The 17,482-nt window shown below is 39.2% G+C and overlaps 1 protein-coding gene across 13 annotated transcripts in view; it reads left to right on the plus strand.

Annotated features, from left to right (window-relative positions):
• Window positions 1-17,482, plus strand: part of TFDP2 (transcription factor Dp-2) — a 176,063-nt gene that overhangs the window by 85,595 nt on the left and 72,986 nt on the right. For 3 of the 13 annotated variants that reach the window (XM_032264649.1, XM_032264685.1, XM_032264667.1), the window contains one exon: window positions 5,845-5,879. The exons of the other annotated variants lie outside the window; for them this stretch is intronic. The gene's annotated coding sequence lies outside the window, so the exon portion shown is untranslated. The remainder of the gene's footprint in view (window positions 1-5,844; window positions 5,880-17,482) is intronic. 13 annotated transcript variants of the gene reach the window in all.

Below are 17,482 nucleotides of genomic sequence, written 5' to 3' on the forward strand. Positions count from 1 at the left end.
AAAAAAAAAAAAAAAAAAAAGAAAGCTGGAGAGAACAGTGACACTATGTCTCAGTAGCATCTGTTTTCCTAGATGATGTTAAAGAGTTTTGTTGAATGCTTTTTTTTTTTTTTCCCATAACTCTCTTCTACTCTGAATTGTAAAATTTAATAGTGTGGCATTAGAAAAGACAGCTAATTCTTTAGAAGTTGGTCATATGTTATTTTGACGATTGGTTGCTGATTATTTTACTGGCCAGTTTATGAAGCTTTTCTTGATTTTTTTCAGTCCAGATCTTTAGACCTTACTGTGAAGCAACCCACTTTTTAGGAAACATTGGTACAGTCATTGGAAAATCTTAACCATATGTTGCAGAGTGGCCACAAGCAAATGCATGGGGCTTAAGCCTGAAACTTCAGAGCTTTGTTTGATACATGTATTGATTTATATAGAATTGATCAAAGCAGATATGTCACTGCTACTGATTACCATAGAGAAATAGCTGAGTAACTGTTGCTTTATTCTATAATATCAATGTGTATAATAAAACATAAATTTTGTTCATTGTCTACGGTTCCTGGCACACAATTCCTAAAGCCCTTGGAATCTCCAAAGTAATGAGTGTCTTTTCTACTCAAATGAAAACATTGTTGGCTAGGGTCCTCTAGATAGCTTTAGGATGGGGGCTGGTGCCAGAAAGACCAAGGATTAGAACTTTCAACTCTACCTCTGACTTCCAGCAGGGAGAGAGGGCCTGAAGATTTAGATAATCATTAATGGCCATAATTTAATCAATCATGCTTACATAAAGAAACCTCTATAAAACCCCATAAATGCGTCGGCCGTGGTGGCTCACACCTGCAATCCCAGTTCTTTGGGAGGCCAAGGTGGGTGGGTCACCTGAAGTTGGGAGTTTGAGACCAGCCTGGCCAACATGGTGAAACCCTGTCTCTACTTAAAAGATAAAAATTAGCTGGATGTGGTGGCACATGCCTGTAATTTCAGCTACTCAGGAGGCTAAGGCAGGAGAATCACTTGAATCTGGGAGAGGAAGGTTGCATTGAGCCGAGATCGCGCCATTGCACTCCAGCCTGGGCAACAAGAGTGAAACTCTGTCGCAAAAACAAAAACAAAAAACCCATAAGTGACAGTTTGGAGAGCTTCTGGGTTGGTGGACACAGTGAGGTACTGGGAGGGTGGCATGCCTGGAGGTGGCATGGAAAACTCTGTGCACTCACCCCCTACCCCTACCCCATTGCCGTGTCCTATGCTTCTCTTCGATTTGGCTGTTGTCTTCCTGAATTGTAGTAGACTTTAAACAAACCCGTAATCATAAGTAAAGTACTTTACTGAGTTCTGTGTCATTCTAGCAAATTATTAAATCTGAGGTGGGGTCGTGGGAACCCTCAAATTTGTAGTCTGTAGGCAGAAATGGGAGTAGCCTGGCATGTCATCTGTGGCTAGCATCTTAAGGCTGTGGGGGCAGTCTTGTGGAACTGAGCTCTTAGTCTGTGAGGTCTGGGCTAACTCCAGGTAGTTACTATTAGAACTGTATTGAATTGCTGGACACCTAATTGGTGCCTGGAGAATTTTTTATATTTTTAATTTAAAAAAACCCCACCTATTTGGTGTCAGAAGTGTTATGAGTAAAAACAGTTCACTATCAAGTATTTAAATTCAGAGATGGTCTAGATTTTATTTGTTTGATCACCGGGTTCTCTCTTAATATCGAGGGTTATCAAGATAACTTTAAAATGACTTGGACATTTTAAGAATAGAATAAAAATATTAATTTACAAAATTTCTAGAAAATGGGTTAAATCAGGCTTTATAATCAGTGGAGATGTAAACCCTTTAAGACAATATCCTTATCTCCATCTCTGTGAAATTTGAGTTTGAGATCTTCTAAGATAATTGTGATTAGTTTGCAGGCCATAAGGAGAAAAGTGACATCTGGTATATCTGGACCATAGACCTTGCAGGGTTCTAACACAATCACGTACCAAGCTTGATTATTATTGTACTGGTCTGGGGAAAAGTGTCATAACAGCAGAAACTCTGTGGTGTTCTGGATGGAGAACTTTATAGAACCAAGGAACTGAATCCAGGACTGTGGTCAAAGAGGAAAACTTTGGCCGGGCGCGGTGGCTCACTCCTGTAATCCCAGTACTTTGGGAGGCCGAGACAGGTGGATCACGAGGTCAAGAGATCAAGACCATCCTGGTCAACATGATGAAACCCCGTCTCTACTAAAAATACAAAAAGTCAGCTGGACATGGTGGCGCGTGCCTGTAATCCCAGCTACTCAGGAGGCTGAGGCAGGAGAATTGCCTGAACCCAGGACGCGGAGGTTGCGGTGAGCCGAGATTGCGCCATTGCACTCCAGCCTGGGTAACAAGAGTGAAACTCCGTCTCAAAAAAAAAAAAAAGGAAAACTTCTAGCATCTCTCTGTAGCCACACATAATTCTGTAGGTATTACCATTCCCTCTCAACTGATCCTGTATTATTAAGGAAATAAAGTTTTTCTCTGACATTTTTCTGTTCTCATAATGTAGTTTGAAATGTAGTTACTTTTACTTATCTTTTGGAATAAAATAATTTATGGAATTTGTAGCATTCAGATTGCTTCACCAGAGTACTTGCAGAAATTCTGGATTAGTTGATTAAACCACAGTTCATAGCTTCCCAGTTGCACATTATCCTTAGGTTTCAAAAATTCCTTTCTGAATAAGAGATACAAAACAACCCACCCAGGAACAAATTATTTTCTTGGTTGGCAGAGTGGTGTCAATTCTTAGCACACATAAAATCAAGCTAAGAATGAGAGTTAATCCAAGATTTTAGAGTTTTCCTAGCTCTGCTAATTTTGTTTATTATTTTGCATGTATTTTCATTTTCACACAATTCTCTCAAGTGATTAAGCTGTACTTATTTTTTTAATTTTGTCCTTGAAAGATTCTTATTGTTTTGTTTCAGAAAGGACATGCTATAACTAATACACTTTTTGTAATCTTATGGTGGCCATGGAAATGTGCCATTCAGATCTCCCGCTGGTGGGAGGCGAAAATGACTGATAGTCCCAGCTGTAGCCCCTCTGGATCCACCACCTCGTTCTTGCTGAGGTCACGATGACGGTGACTCCGCATGGCCAGTGAATGAATGAGTGTAGGCCCATTCATAAGGAACATAGTACTCCTCTAATCGGCAGAGCATTACTTTCTGTTACTGCATAACGCTTACTCTAAAATTTAACAGCTTAAAACATTCATCTCACATGGTTTCTGAGGGTCAGGAATCAGAGAATGGCTTACGTAGGTATTTCTGCCCTAGGGTCCCTCATGAGGTTGTAGTCAAGCAGTTGGCCAGGTCTGTAGTCATCTGAATGCTGGTCTAGGGCTGGAAGATGTCCTTCCAGGGTGGCTCACATATTAATACATGGATATTGGCAAGAGCCTACAGTTCCTTGCTGGCTGCCGTCAGCCTCAGATCTTTGTCACATGGTCATCTCCACAGAGCAGCAACTAACATACTTTTTCAGGGTCCAGATTTGTTGGGGACAAGTAAGGGTAGTTTGTTTTTTGTTTTAGGTATCATTTATCCTGAGATGCTTTTCTAAACATCACCCCGACTGAGGGTTGCCAGATAACAGCAAATAGAGGACAATATTTGGAACATACTTATACTAAAAAATTATTCATTGTTTATCTGAAATTCAAACTTAATTGGGTGTCTTATATTTTATCTGGTAGCCCTACCTTTACCTTTCTGGGTTTAGTTCGTCTTCTCTGTGCATCTATGGCACCCTGTGCTATCCTGTTTCTGTATTTACTGCACTATATTTTAATTGTCTATTTAGTTGCCAGTATCTTCCCACTAGGGTGAAACTTTTCTATGGGAATAAACTGTGTCTTCTTTTTTTTCTTTTTTCTTTTCTTTTTTTAATTCACTGTTATATCCCAGTGCCAAGCACTGTGCTTGACCTTTAATAGGTACTCAAGGCCGGGCACGGTGGCTCACACCTGTAATCCCAGCACTTTGGGAGGCCGAGGCAGGCGGATCACCTGAGTTCAAGACCAGCCTTACCAACATGGAGAAACCTTGTCTCTACCAAAAAAAAAAAAAAAAAAAAAGATATATATATCAAATAGGTACTCAATAAATACATGTAGGCTTTCAAAGAATGAAAACACTTGGTCTTATAATTGCATGCACTTTTCTCCTCCACCTTTTCTTCCTCCTCATCTTTGTCATGATGAATATCAGTGGAAGGGCTAGGAATTCCAAGATTCAAGAACTTGTGTTACCATTTTATATACAAGCTTCAGGTTTCCCTCTGGTAGCTGGAGATAATATCTGTTTCCTCTTGGAAGCAGGGGAAAAAAATGATAAAAGCCTACTATTTTCTAGGAATTGTTTTAGCTTCAGTAATTGGAAACTGGGCTTTATGTAATGAGAATAGGTTTTAAATAGAGTAATGAGGACGTGGAATCAAATAGGTCTGAGTTTAAATGTTAGCCTTGTCACATACTAAAGGTGACTTCTTGGGCAAATTTGTCATGTTTCAAAATGTCAGTTTTCTTAATCTCTAAAATGGGAGAGATCATGCAATTTCAGAAGGGATATTGTGAGGATTAAATGATAAAGCAGGTGACTTGGCCTAGCAGAGTGCCTGTTTTTTGGTACGTGATAGGTATACAGCAAATCCCTAATGAAGCTTCTAAGGGCTACCATAATGTCCCTTGAGTGATTCTGACTTTCAGTTGCTAGGCATTTGTAATTCCACCAATTGTAGATTCTCATCCAAGCACATATACCAGATATCTGAACCTATGATTTATCTCTTACTGAGATGGATTACTATGGCCACAACACACCAGAAGAATAAAATTAAACTGTTTTATGAATCTAAAATAGCTCATTTCTCTTATATGTAAGTGTACAATTCAGTGCTTGTTGAATCCTATTCCCAGTGATAGAAGGAGACTGACTGCATTGCAGGATCAAAAGTGGATGTTTTTATGTTTGTTGTCTGCCACAAACTAGTTGTCTCTGTGGTGACTTTTCCAGTATCTCCTGCTTAAAATCCAGATCAGAAAGCTCATGAGATTCTACTTTCTCAGTCTTTGGCTCTTCTGAAAATCAAGTTCAAGTATAACTTTTGGCCCTTCACTTCTCTGGAGGTTTCTGTCCTTAATAGTCTTACATGCATTAGAATTGTTGATTGTACCATCTCTTATGTCCCCAACACTGTCTTTCCCCACTTGAAACATGCTTTTTAGTTTCATGAATAAAAGTGAATCTCGTAAAGGTAAAATGATAGTCAGCTGGGATTTGAACCTAGGTTTCTTCGTTGCAGTATGCATACCACATGCCAGTTTTTTCAGTGGATGAGAATTATGAAACCTGTGCATTGATACACGAATGCCAGGTGTTACTATTAATATTCTGAAGTACCCCACAGAGATACAAAATAACCCCTATAGCAGAGGGTTTATAATTGATTTAAGGAGAACTGATACATAAATAAATAACAAAAGATAGTGTCAATGATTCATATAGCCAAAACAAGCTACTAAAATCATAATTGATTTTGGCCATATAGAATATTTTCTGATATTTTATTAATGTCATTTTGTGTCTGGATTCTTGTACTTAGGATAATGTTTTCAAGATTCATTCACGTGTGAATCAGTAGTTCTTTTCTATTACTGAATAGTATTCTATTATATGATATACCACAATTTGTGTATCCAATCATGAGTTGATGGAACATTTTTGTTGTTTCACTTGTGGACTGTTGTTAATACTGCTATGAACATTCAAATACAGGCTTATGTGTTGACATAAGTTTTCATCTCTCTAAGGTAAATACCTAGAAGTGGAATTGCTGGGTCATATGGTAAGTGTATATTTAACTTTATAAGCAATTACCAAACGTTTCCCAAAGTATTTGTACAAGTTGGTATTTCCATCAGCAATGTGTGTAAGAGTTCTAATGCCCTGTGTCCTTGCCAACACTTGTTATGGTCAGTTTTTTTTTTTTTTTCCATTTTAGTGATTCAAGTGAGTTTGGTGCTCAGTGTGGTTTTAATTTGTATTTCCCTAATGGTTAATGATATTATGGATCTTTTCATGTGCTTACTTGCCATCAGCATATCTTCTTTGATTACATAAATGTTTAAATCTTTCACACATTTTTTATTGAGTTGTCTTGTTATTGTCTTATTCATGTTACAAGTCCTTTATCACATGTATATTTTGCAAACATTTTCTCCCAAACTATCGTGTGTCGTCTTCTTCTCTTAACTGTAAAAAGCTAAGAGATTTTGAAGAGCAGACATGTTTTTATCTTGATGCATCAGTCTGTTTGTGTTGCTGTAAGGGACTACATGAGGCTGAATAATTTATAAAGAAAAGAAGTTTATTTCGGTTCATGGTTCTGCAGGCTACACAGGAAGCATGGTGCCAGTATCTACTTCTGGTAAGGGCCTTGGGAAGCCTACAATCATGGCAGAAGGCAAAGGAGAGTTAGCAAGTCACATGGCAAGAGAGATGCAGGGAGGTACTATACTGTTTTAAACAACTAGATCTCACATGAATTACTCATTACCACAGGGATGACTCCAAGCCATTCATGAGGGATCCTCCCCCATGACACAAACACCCCCACCAGGCCCCACCTCCAACATTGAGAATTACATTTCAGCCTGGGATTTAGGGCAGACAAACATCTAAACTGTATCACTTAATGTGCAATTTTTCAATTAAAAAAGATAATTTGTGCTTTTTTGTATCCTATTTAAGAAATCTGAGCCAGCCAGGCAGGTTGGTTCAAGCCTGTAGTTCCAGATACTTGGGAGGCTGAGGTGGGAGAATCCCTTGAGCCCAGAAGTTAGAGACCAATCTCGGCAACATAGTGAGACCCTGTCTCAGAATAAAAAAGGAAAGAAAAAAAATAAATTTATTTTTTCTTCAGAAAAAAAATAAATCTTTGCCTAAGCCAATAATACTAAGGTTTTCTCTCATATTTTCCTAGAAGTTTTTACACTGCTATATTCATGTATTTTCCTAGATAATTTTAGCTCTTAAATTTAAGTCTATGAGGCTGGGTGCACTGGCTCACGCCTCTAATCCCAGCACTTTGGGAGTCCGAAGCAGGTCGATCACGAGGTCAAGAGATCGAGACCATCCTGGTCAACATGGTGAAACCCCGTCTCTACTAAAAATACAAAAATTAGCTGGGCATGGTGGTGCACACCTGTAGTCCCAGCTACTCGGGAGGCTGAGACGGGAGAATTGCTTGAACCCAGGAGGTGGGGGTGGCAGTGAGCCAAGATCGTGCCATTGCACTCCAGCCTGGGTAACAAGAGCAAAACTCCATCTCAAAAAAAAAAAAAAAAAATTTAAGTGTATGATAAGTTTTGTTTTTTGTGTCTTTCCAAGAGAGTCTTGTTCTGTCACCCAGGCCAGAGTGCAGTGACACAATCACAGCTCACTGCATCCTTGACTTCCTGGGCTCAAACCCAGTTACTATCTTTTGAAGTGATCAAGCGATCCTCCCACCTCAGCCTCCCAGGTAGCTGGGAATACAGACATGCACCACCACACACAGCTAATATTTAAATTTTTTGTAGAGATGGGGTCTCCCTATGTTGCCTCGGCTGGTCTTGAACACTTGGGCTCAAGCACTCCTCCTGCTTCAGCCTCCCAAAGTGCTGGGATTATAAGCATGAGTCACCACGTCCAGCCTTATGATAAATTTTGAGTTAATTTTTCTATATGGAGTGAGAGGAAAGATTTTTGTTTCATAAGAATATCCAATTATTCCAGCAACAATTAGTGAAAAGATTATCTTTTCCCATAGAATTGCTTTGCACCTTTGTCAAATATCAATTGACTATATAATTAAGGATCTGTTTCTAGATTCTGTTTTGTTCCATTGATGTATGTGTCTATATCTTCATGACGATACTGTACTGTCTTGGTAGCTTAGTGGTTCTCAGTGAAGGGCAGTTTTGCCCCTAGGGGACATTTGGTAATATCTGGAGACTTTTTTGTTTTTGACATGGAGTGTCACCCAGGCTGGAGTGCGGTGGTGCAATCTCGGCTCACTGCAACCTCTGCCTCCCAGGTTCAAGTGATTCTCCTGCCTCAGCTTCCAGAGTAGCTGAGATTACAGGCGTCTGCTACCACACCTGGCTAATTTTTGTATTTTTAGTAGAGACAGGGTTTCACCATCTTAGGTGAAACTCCTGGTCTTGAACTCCTGACCTCCTGACTATAATCCATATCTGATATGGATTGTTAAGCTAGTTTATGGCTACTTGTGGCAATAGCAGGTAGTTTCAAGAGATGAAAGTAGGGGAGTAGGCATGATTGTAGTCTCATTTTAATGTCTGTTTGGGTCTGATATTTAAAAGGACTTGCATTCCTCAGGTAAAAGTTTTTTTTCCTTTCTCAGTTGCTACAGTGCTTCAGTTTAAACTTCACATCTATTGGAAGTCTTTCAACATTGTTAATCTGGATTAGAGCTTCCTTGAGAGAAAAATGCCACTTTCTTTTTTACTGTGCTCTATTTAATGTGCTCAATAATATCAATAGGCATATTTCTGTTTATGTAAGATTGTAGTGTGGCTGAAGGCTGAAAGGGGCAAAAGCAGATGAGAAGCTGTCTCTTCCATTTATCTGCCTTTCCCAGGTTGAATATGTGCTAGATTATTTTAGAACCTTTTGGGCTCAAAAAATCAACTGCGGGAAGCCTGAGTTTCGATGGCAGTTAGCTAGTGGGACCCAACTTAATTTTCTGTATTATGCTTTGGTCAAATTTGGGAAAAGACACAAAAAAGCAAAGCTAAAAATAGAAACTGGCAATACAGTTTAAAATGTGCCAGGCAACAGGAGGAATTTCCGTAAATAAAAATGAAAATAGATCCCTGAGACAGAATAGCAGGGACAGGCAGGAAAAAGGTAAATTTCTACCCTTCTCTACTTCATACCTATAAATTTAAGGAAGTAGGATCTTTACCAACTAGAAACTTGACAGCTTCACCCCCCACCACCTCCACTCCCCCAGCCCCCGTGTTGCAACTGCTATCTGCAACATCCAGGGCTGTTTCTTTACCCTCTCATTTCTCTTATCATCACCTCTCTACTTCCCTTGGTGAGTGACCACAGTTCTGTAAAGACAGTGGCAGAAGTGGATTGGTTATGGTACATTTTCATATGTGATGAAGCAGTGGTGAGCAGGGGCAAAGAGAAGCAAATCCATGGAAGTGGTATGCCTTTTCTCAGGTTTTACTTTAGACAGACACACAGATTAAGCTTTTTATTGTGGAAAATTTCAAATATTTATAAGAGTAAAGAGAACAGCTTAATAAACCATTCACCAGCTTAAACAACTCTTGATTGGGTCCTGGTTTTTAGGGAAGAACTATATTCTGTTTCCAGTATGTAGGATTAGATTGCCAATCACATGTGCATGGAACAAGACAACAGGGTCAGAAGATCTTCCTTAGTTTATCAGCTCCATAGTAAATCAGGGGATCCTTACATTAGATCCACAAATTGAATACCAGTCATGACAAACTGAACTGGTGAGCAAAGTTCTGTGCACTGGAGAGTATATAATTTTAATTTGGTTCTCAAAGGGATCTTTAATCCCCCAAATAGATGAGAGCCATAGTATTATGTGACTGCTTAATACTAGATCTGGCTTGTGTGGATAAAGTTTAAAGTCAGGAGGGGCGTGATAGCTCACGCCTGTAATCCTGGCACTTTGGGAGGTTGAGGTGGGCGGATCACTTGAGGTCAGGAGTTCCAGACCAATCCTATCCCTACTTTAAAAAAAAAAAAAAGCCAGGCATGGTGGCATTTGCCTGTAGTCCTGGCTACTTGGGAGACTGAGGCAGGGGAATCGTTTGAACCCAGGAGGTGGAGGTTGTAGTGAGCTGAGAGTGCCACTGCACTCCAGCCTGGGCGACAAAGTGAGACTCTGTCTTTAAAAAAAAAAAAAAAAAAAAAAAAAAAAAGTCAAATAATACCTAGGTGGACAGAGACCACCTAGAATTTACTTTTTTCTTAGCAAACATCAAACTTGGATAGATTTCTCAACTTTCAAATAATTGACAGAAATTTTTTAAGCCATCAGGAAGTTTATTAAGAAATCCTGCAAAATACGACCAAGCATGGTGGCTCACGCCTGTAATCCCAGTACTTTGGGAGGCCAAGGTGGGTGGATCACCTGAGGTCAGGAGTTTGAGACCAGCTTGGCCAACATGGAGAAATGCCGTCTCTACTAAAAATACAAAAATTAGCCGGGTGTGGTGGCAGGCACCTGTAATCCTTAGCTACTGGGGAGGCTGAGGCAGGAGAATTGCTTGAACCCAGGAGACGGAGGTTGCAATGAGCCGAGATTGCACCACTGCACTCCAGCCTGGGCAACAAGAGTGAAACTTGGTCTCAGGAGAAAAAAAAAAAAAAAAAAAAAAAGGAAGGAAGGAAAGAAGGAAGGAAGGAAGGAAGGAGGGAGGGAGGGAGGGAAGGAAGGGAAGGAAGGAAAAGAAAGGAAAGAGGAAAAAGGAGGGAAGGAATTCTGCAAAATAAAAGAAGGAAATCTGATATTTAAGAAACAAAAAAAAATCATACTTTGAAAAAGTTGAGAAACAATATTAGATGGTATTTTCTTTATTCTCATGGATTTTTTTTTAATGATTCTGAAAATAGGCAAAAAATACCTGATTGACATAGGAGAAAACCAACTGAGATGTCAGCAATTATAATAATAACTAAATATGTATTGAGTACCAGATTCTATATTAAAGTCTCATGAATTAACTAATTAAATCTAATTAGGTGGTTATTCCCAAGAACATGGAAGTAAATAGGTTAAATTACTTCCCTAAGATTGTATAATAAGAAGTAGGTCTCGGATTTAATCTCAAATACACTTTGACTTCAGGGACCTAGAGGTAGAGGAAATAAGCTTTCACAGGATCCTAGATCATCTTTTGTACTCTTCTGCATTAGAACTTTAAAAGAAATTATTTAAAATTTCTCAAGGCTCCCAAAACTCACAAAGATGTTGGTATTGAATATAGTATTGCAATGGAAAGTTTTGAGGAGAATTAAAAATATACTATAAGCATCCAGGAGCAGTGTCTGATGCCTGTAATCCCAGCACTTTGGGAGGCCGAGGTGGGCAGATCTTTGGAGATCAAGGGTTCAAGACCAGCCTGGCCAACATGGTGAAACCTCGTCTCTACTAAAAAATACAAAAATTAGGTTGGACATGGTGGCTCACACCTGTAATTCCAGTACTTTGTAAGGCCAAGGCAGGTGGATCACAAGGTCAAGAGATGGAGACCATCCTGACCAACATGGTGAAACCCCATCTGTACTAAAAATACTACAGGTGTGGTGGTGCATGCCTCTAGTCCCAGCTACTCGGGAGGCTGAGACAGGAGAATGGCTTGAACCCAGGAGGCGGAGACTGCAGTGAGCTGAGATCACACCACTGCACTCCAGCCTGGTGACGGGGAAACTCAGTCTCAATAATTCAATTAATCAATAAAAAACATATAAGCATCCGGGCAAGAGGCAAAAAAGAGACTGATACAAAGAGCTATACATAACATTAGTCACAGATTTTCTGCTGCATTAATAAATGGTTAAAAAAAAATTACAGTGTTACTAGGAAAAAGAAAATGTCTACATTGTTATTAGCAAAAGGCAAAACATTAAGAAATAGCGTTGAAGAGCAATGAACATAATAGAGTAAGACCACCTTATTAGTAATTAGAATAAAAATGAATATGTTAACATATAAGTTTAAAAGATAGACTCAAGAATTGTCAAAAACCATGTCTAAGACTCACATCACCTGATTTTTGAGGCCTATAAAGCTGCAGTAATCAAGACAATATGTCATTGGCAAAAGGATGGACACACATAAATGGAACAGAATAAAGAGCCCAGAAATAGACCCACATAAATATAGTCACCTGATCTCTGAAAAAGGAGCAAAGACAGTTTAATGGAGGAATGAGAGTTTTTTCAACATATGATGCTAGAACGATCAAAGTCCACGTGTAAAAAAATGAAGCTAGGCATAGACCTTATACCTTTTACTTAAAATGGATCATTGACCTAAATGTAAAATATATAACTATAAAAGTTCTGGAAGAAAAATAGAAGAAAATCAATATAACCTTGGGTTTGGCAATGACTTTTTAAATACAACACCAAAAACTGATATTGGTGTTTGTTAAAATTAAAACTTAGTCCATTTTCATACTCCTATGAAGAAATACCTGAGTGGCCGGGCATGGTGGCTCACGCCTGTAATCTCAGCACTTTGGGAGGCCAAGGCAGGAGGATCACAAGGTCAGGAGTTTGAAAGCAGCCTGACCAACAGTGAAACCCCATCTCTACTAAAAATACAGAAATTAGCTGGGCATGGTGGTGCATTCCTGTAATCCCAGCTACTCAGGAGACTGAGGCAGGAGAATTACTTGAACCCAGGAGGCGAAGGTTTTGGTGAGCCCAGAGCATCCCACTGCACTCCAGCCTGGGCGACAGAGCGAGACTCTGTCTCAAAAAAAAAGAGAAAGACAAAGGAAGACAGAGAGAGAAAGAAAAGGAAGGAAGGAGGGGAAGAAAAGAAAGACTTGAGACTGGGCAATTTTTAAAGGAAAGAAGTTTAATGGACTCACAGTTCCACATGGCTGGGGAGACCTCACAGTAATGGTGGAAGGCAAAGGAAGAGCAAAGGCACAGGCAAGAGAGCGTGTGCAGAGGAACTGCCCTTTATAAAGCCATCAGATCTTGTGAGACTTACTATCACAGAAACAGCATGGGAAAACCTGCCCTCGTGGTTCAGTTACCTCCCACCAGGACCCTCCCATGATACATGGGGATTATAAGGGATCTATAGTCAAGATGAGAGTTTGGTGGCAACACAGCCAAACTGTATCACTTCTACTCTGAGAAAGATACTGTTAAGAGAATGAAAAGACACGCCATGAATTGGAAGAAAATACTTCCAAGATACATTTCTGGTAAAGGACTTTGTGAAGTTAGTCAGATGCAAAGTTTTTGAGCAGTGCACAAGTCAGCCCTCACTTATGACATCAGTTGCAAGTTCAGGGGTTTCCAGAACCACCTTTAGGATTCGTAATTCACTAGGAGAAGTGACAGAACTCATTGCAAGCGGTTATACTCACAGTTACAGTTTATTACAGCTAAAGTAGACAGGTTAAAGTTTGTCAAAAGAAAAGGCACGTAGGGCAGAATCCAGGAAAGTATCAGATGTTATAAACCCCACAATACATTTTTAGTGGTTGCTTTAGAGTCTGGATTATCTTTTTTTTTTAAGGCTCTTTGTCTTCCAGGCTGGAGTGTAGTGTTATGATCGTGGCTCACTGCAGCCTCAAACTTCTGAGTTCAAGTGATTTTCTTCCCTTAGCCTCCCAAGTAGCTGAGACTACAAGTGTGAGCTAGCACACCCAGGTAATTTATTTTTTGTTAAAAAAAATTTTGGCCAGGCATGGTGGCTCAAGCCTATAATCCCAGCACTTTGGGAGGCCAAGGTGGGTGGATCACCTGAGGTTGGGAGTTCGAGATCAGCCTGCCCAACATGGAGAAACACCGTCTCTACTAAAAATACAAAAATTAGCTGGGCACGGTGGTGCATGCCTGTAATCCCACCTACTCAGGAGGCTGAGGCAGGAGAATCACTTGAACCCAGGAGGCGGGGGTTGCAGTGAGCCGAGATCACGCCATTGCACTCCAGCCTGGGCAACAAGAGCAAAACTCCATCTCAAAAAAAAAAAAAAAAAAAAAAAACAGTTTTTTTTGTAGAGATAAGGTTTTGCTATGTTACTCAGGGTGGTCTCAAACTCCTGGCCTCAGGCAGTTCTTCTGCCTAAACTTCCAAAGTGCTGGGATTACAGGCATAAGCCACTGTACCTACCATAGAGTGTTAGTTATCTTTTGAAGGGATTAAAAAGGGAAAAGATTTTTTTCCAGTCTAATGATGAGAAAAATGACAGGATAGTTATTTTAAAGCCCCTAACTGATATTTCCAACATCTAGGTCATAAGTGAGTCTTGGTAATGTGTGTGTGCACATGTATGGGGGTGTATGTGTTTTATTTTGTGTGTGTCTTGTAATTTTTAGTTTAATGGCAGATACAGGTATCGTAGAGAAAAACAGTAGAGACTGAGGTAGATGTCATTTATGTCTGGACATAGACATACCTCTTCTATCAGGCCAGTTGTCTGTGACATTGAATCAACCTAGTCTGGAGTTGAGGTGGGTTTGGATTTTGATGTTGGTTTCGTTATGTTTGGTGGACGTGGGCTGTTGTTACCTTGTACTTGGAGCCTTGGGTACCAGATGGTTTTTCTTTAGTGTTCCTGTTCCACTGTTGGCTTTCCTCAGTCCCTTCATGCCTGTTATCACAGAGTGTCTCTGTTCATATCCTTGCCTCTTCACTAGTGATTAACTGATGCTGCTTGTTACTCAGTGCTAGGCTCATGGTGGTGTCATAGGTGGTTTTTGATTGTCTTGGTTCAGCCTTGGCTTTAGGCAGTCCCTGTGCATTTGAACCTTAGGGGTAGTACTTAATTTGCCCTTTCCTGAGCAGTAGCAACCTCTGCTGGGTATCAGAATCCTGGGCCAATGAGGATTCTCTGCTTCTCTTCCAGCAACAAGACTTTTGCTTTAACCATAGCAGCAATAGGTTATGTGAGAAGTGGGAGGATCACTTGAACCCAGGAGGTCAAGGCTGCAGTGAGCCATGATAGTGCCACCATACTTCAGCCTGGGTGACAGAGCAAGACCCTGTCTCAAAAACAACAACAACAACAACAACAAAACCCTAAATATCTGTCAAGGTAATCAGGAACAAAGCATAGCCAATAACCAAGAAACTGTCACATACCAGAGGAGACTAAGGAAACATGATGACTAAATGTAATACAAATAAAAAAACTAAATATTGGCATTACAAGAAAAAATAGGGCAGCAGAATGGGTAATTTACAGGAGAACAAATGCAAGTGTATAATAAAAATGAATATATTTTCAACTTCACTAGTAATTAAACTGCAAATGTAAACGACAAAAGCTGATTTTTGCCAGTCACATTTGCAAAGGGATATTTTTGTTAATACTGGCATTTGGGAAGGTTGTGGAGGATATGGGAACTCAGAGTGATACAACCTCTCTGGAGGATAATTTGCGTAGTACCATATCAAAAGGCTTAAAATTGTGCAAATTCTTTGACTTAGCTGTGTCTCTGCTGTTGATTTATCCTAATAAAGTAAAGGAAGATCTGTGGGAAGATTCAGTCAAAGGGTGCCTATCACAGCATTGTTAATAATAATGAAAAGTTGGAAGCAGCATGATAATTAACGGTATATTGTGATATTCTTGTACAGTGGTATGCTGTAGATATTAAAAGTTAATTTATTAAGTTCAAAAAGTTAAACATGTAGAGTGTGATCCCCTTTTTTTTTAAAAAAAAAAAAAAAAAATGTAGCATAGAAAAAGACTTAATATGTGTACACAAAACATTAATTGTAATGATTTGAATGATTAAATCCTAGACGATTTTTGTCTTCTCCGGTGTGCTTTTGTATATTTTGCAGTTTTTTCTGACATGAGCATGTGCAGTATTTTGGACATCATATAAAATGCTATTTAAAAACAACATCCTTTTCCTCTACCAACTAGGAAAGATTTTCTTAAAATTATTACCTTTGTTGGCAAAGGTATGAGAAATTGGTCTTTATTTTATGTCTACTTCTTATTCTATGTCTATTTATTCTTATCTACAGTATTTCTACTTATTCTTTATATCTACTGTTGGGGATGAAATCAGCACAAGCACTCTTGGGAAGCAAACTGGTGATAAATATCAAACCCCTTAAAATAATTTATATTCTTTCAGTAGAAAGGCTTCTGGGGGATTTGTCGTTAGAAAAGAATCAAGAGATTTGAGTGGAGACATGTTCGCTATATGTTGATGTATAACTGCAAAATATGAAGACCGTAAATATCCATTTAAAAGGGAAATAAAATATACAACTGTATAGTGGAATATTATGCATTCATGACAGTATTTAAAGAACATTTATTAATGTTGGATAATCTTTCTGCTTAGTCTTCTGCTCAGAATGACATCCATATCCTTTTTTTTCCCCATGTTTTTTGCTGTAGTCCCAGATAAGAAGATAGGAAGTAGATTCCTTCTATTATTTTGTGTAAATAATCACCACTAGTAAATTACTTTTTTTCCCCAAAACCATTTCCTTATGTGTATTTGTCTCCCTCAGTTTCAGTTTATTTGCTTTACTTTAATTATAGGAGTTATGTGAGCCTTTGCGCAGTTCTGTTTTTCCGCCTGAAATGATCTTCTCCCTGTTTTTACCATGGCTGTGACCTTTTCACCTTTGAGGTTGCAGCTTAAATAGTACTCAGAGAGGTTTTCTTGGACCACCTTATGTATAATAAAAGAGTATACAGTGTATTAATAATAACCCTTACCATCTCTCTAATGCCCACTAGTTTTTTTCATTGCAGTTAATATAGTTGATGTTTTTGTATTTATTTGCTTGTTTATAATGTTTCCTCCATTTGACTATACCTTCCTGAGGCTAGGAATTGTATCTTCACAAGTATATTTTTAGGTCCTCTCCTAATGACTGGCACGTGCAAACAGTAAGTAAAGATATGTAGATTGAATGAACAAACTGTATTTTGCAGTTTTGATGGCAGCTTATTAAGAATTTATGTAACTTAGTTAAAAGTTGTTACATTATACCAAAGTTATTCTTATAAGCCATATTTATTTTAGCTGTATTGTTTTTGATATTTAATGTATTTTATGTAGGAATGTAGAAGTTTAGATTATACTCAAGAGGTCATAGAAAGTCTTATAATGTGTTGAAATTACCATTGGTTGCTAAGGAGTGTGTAGAAATTGAAGAGACAAAGAAGAGGGGAGAAGACATTTTGAACAGGACTTCCCCGTGAGTTTTTTAAGACAGGACACCAGGAATATCTTTAGTATGTTTGGGAAAACATTACAGAGGATCGTAAGTGACTAATGGAGCCAGTTGCTGGTAATTATAAATAGTTACTAGTTACAAAAATTTCATCTAGGTCTAATCATTAAGAGCCTGGAAAGGCCGGGTGCGGTGGCTCACGCCTGTAATCCCAGCACTTTGGGAGGCCGAGGCGGGTGGATCACGAGGTCAAGAGATCGAGACCATCCTGGTCAACATGGTGAAACCCCGTCTCTACTAAAACTACAAAAAATTAGCTGGGCATGGTGGCGCGTGCCTGTAATCCCAGCTACTCAGGAGGCTGAGGCAGGAGAATTGCTTGAACCCAGGAGGCGGAGGTTTCGGTGAGCCGAGATCGCGCCATTGCACTCCAGCCTGGGTAACATGATGAGCGAAACTCCATCTCAAAAAAAAAAAAAAAAAAAAAAAAAAAA

Source organism: Sapajus apella, unplaced genomic scaffold (assembly GCF_009761245.1).
Source record: "Sapajus apella isolate SASKATOON/1434 unplaced genomic scaffold, GSC_monkey_1.0 scaffold4, whole genome shotgun sequence".
Taxonomy (NCBI): domain Eukaryota; kingdom Metazoa; phylum Chordata; class Mammalia; order Primates; family Cebidae; genus Sapajus; species Sapajus apella.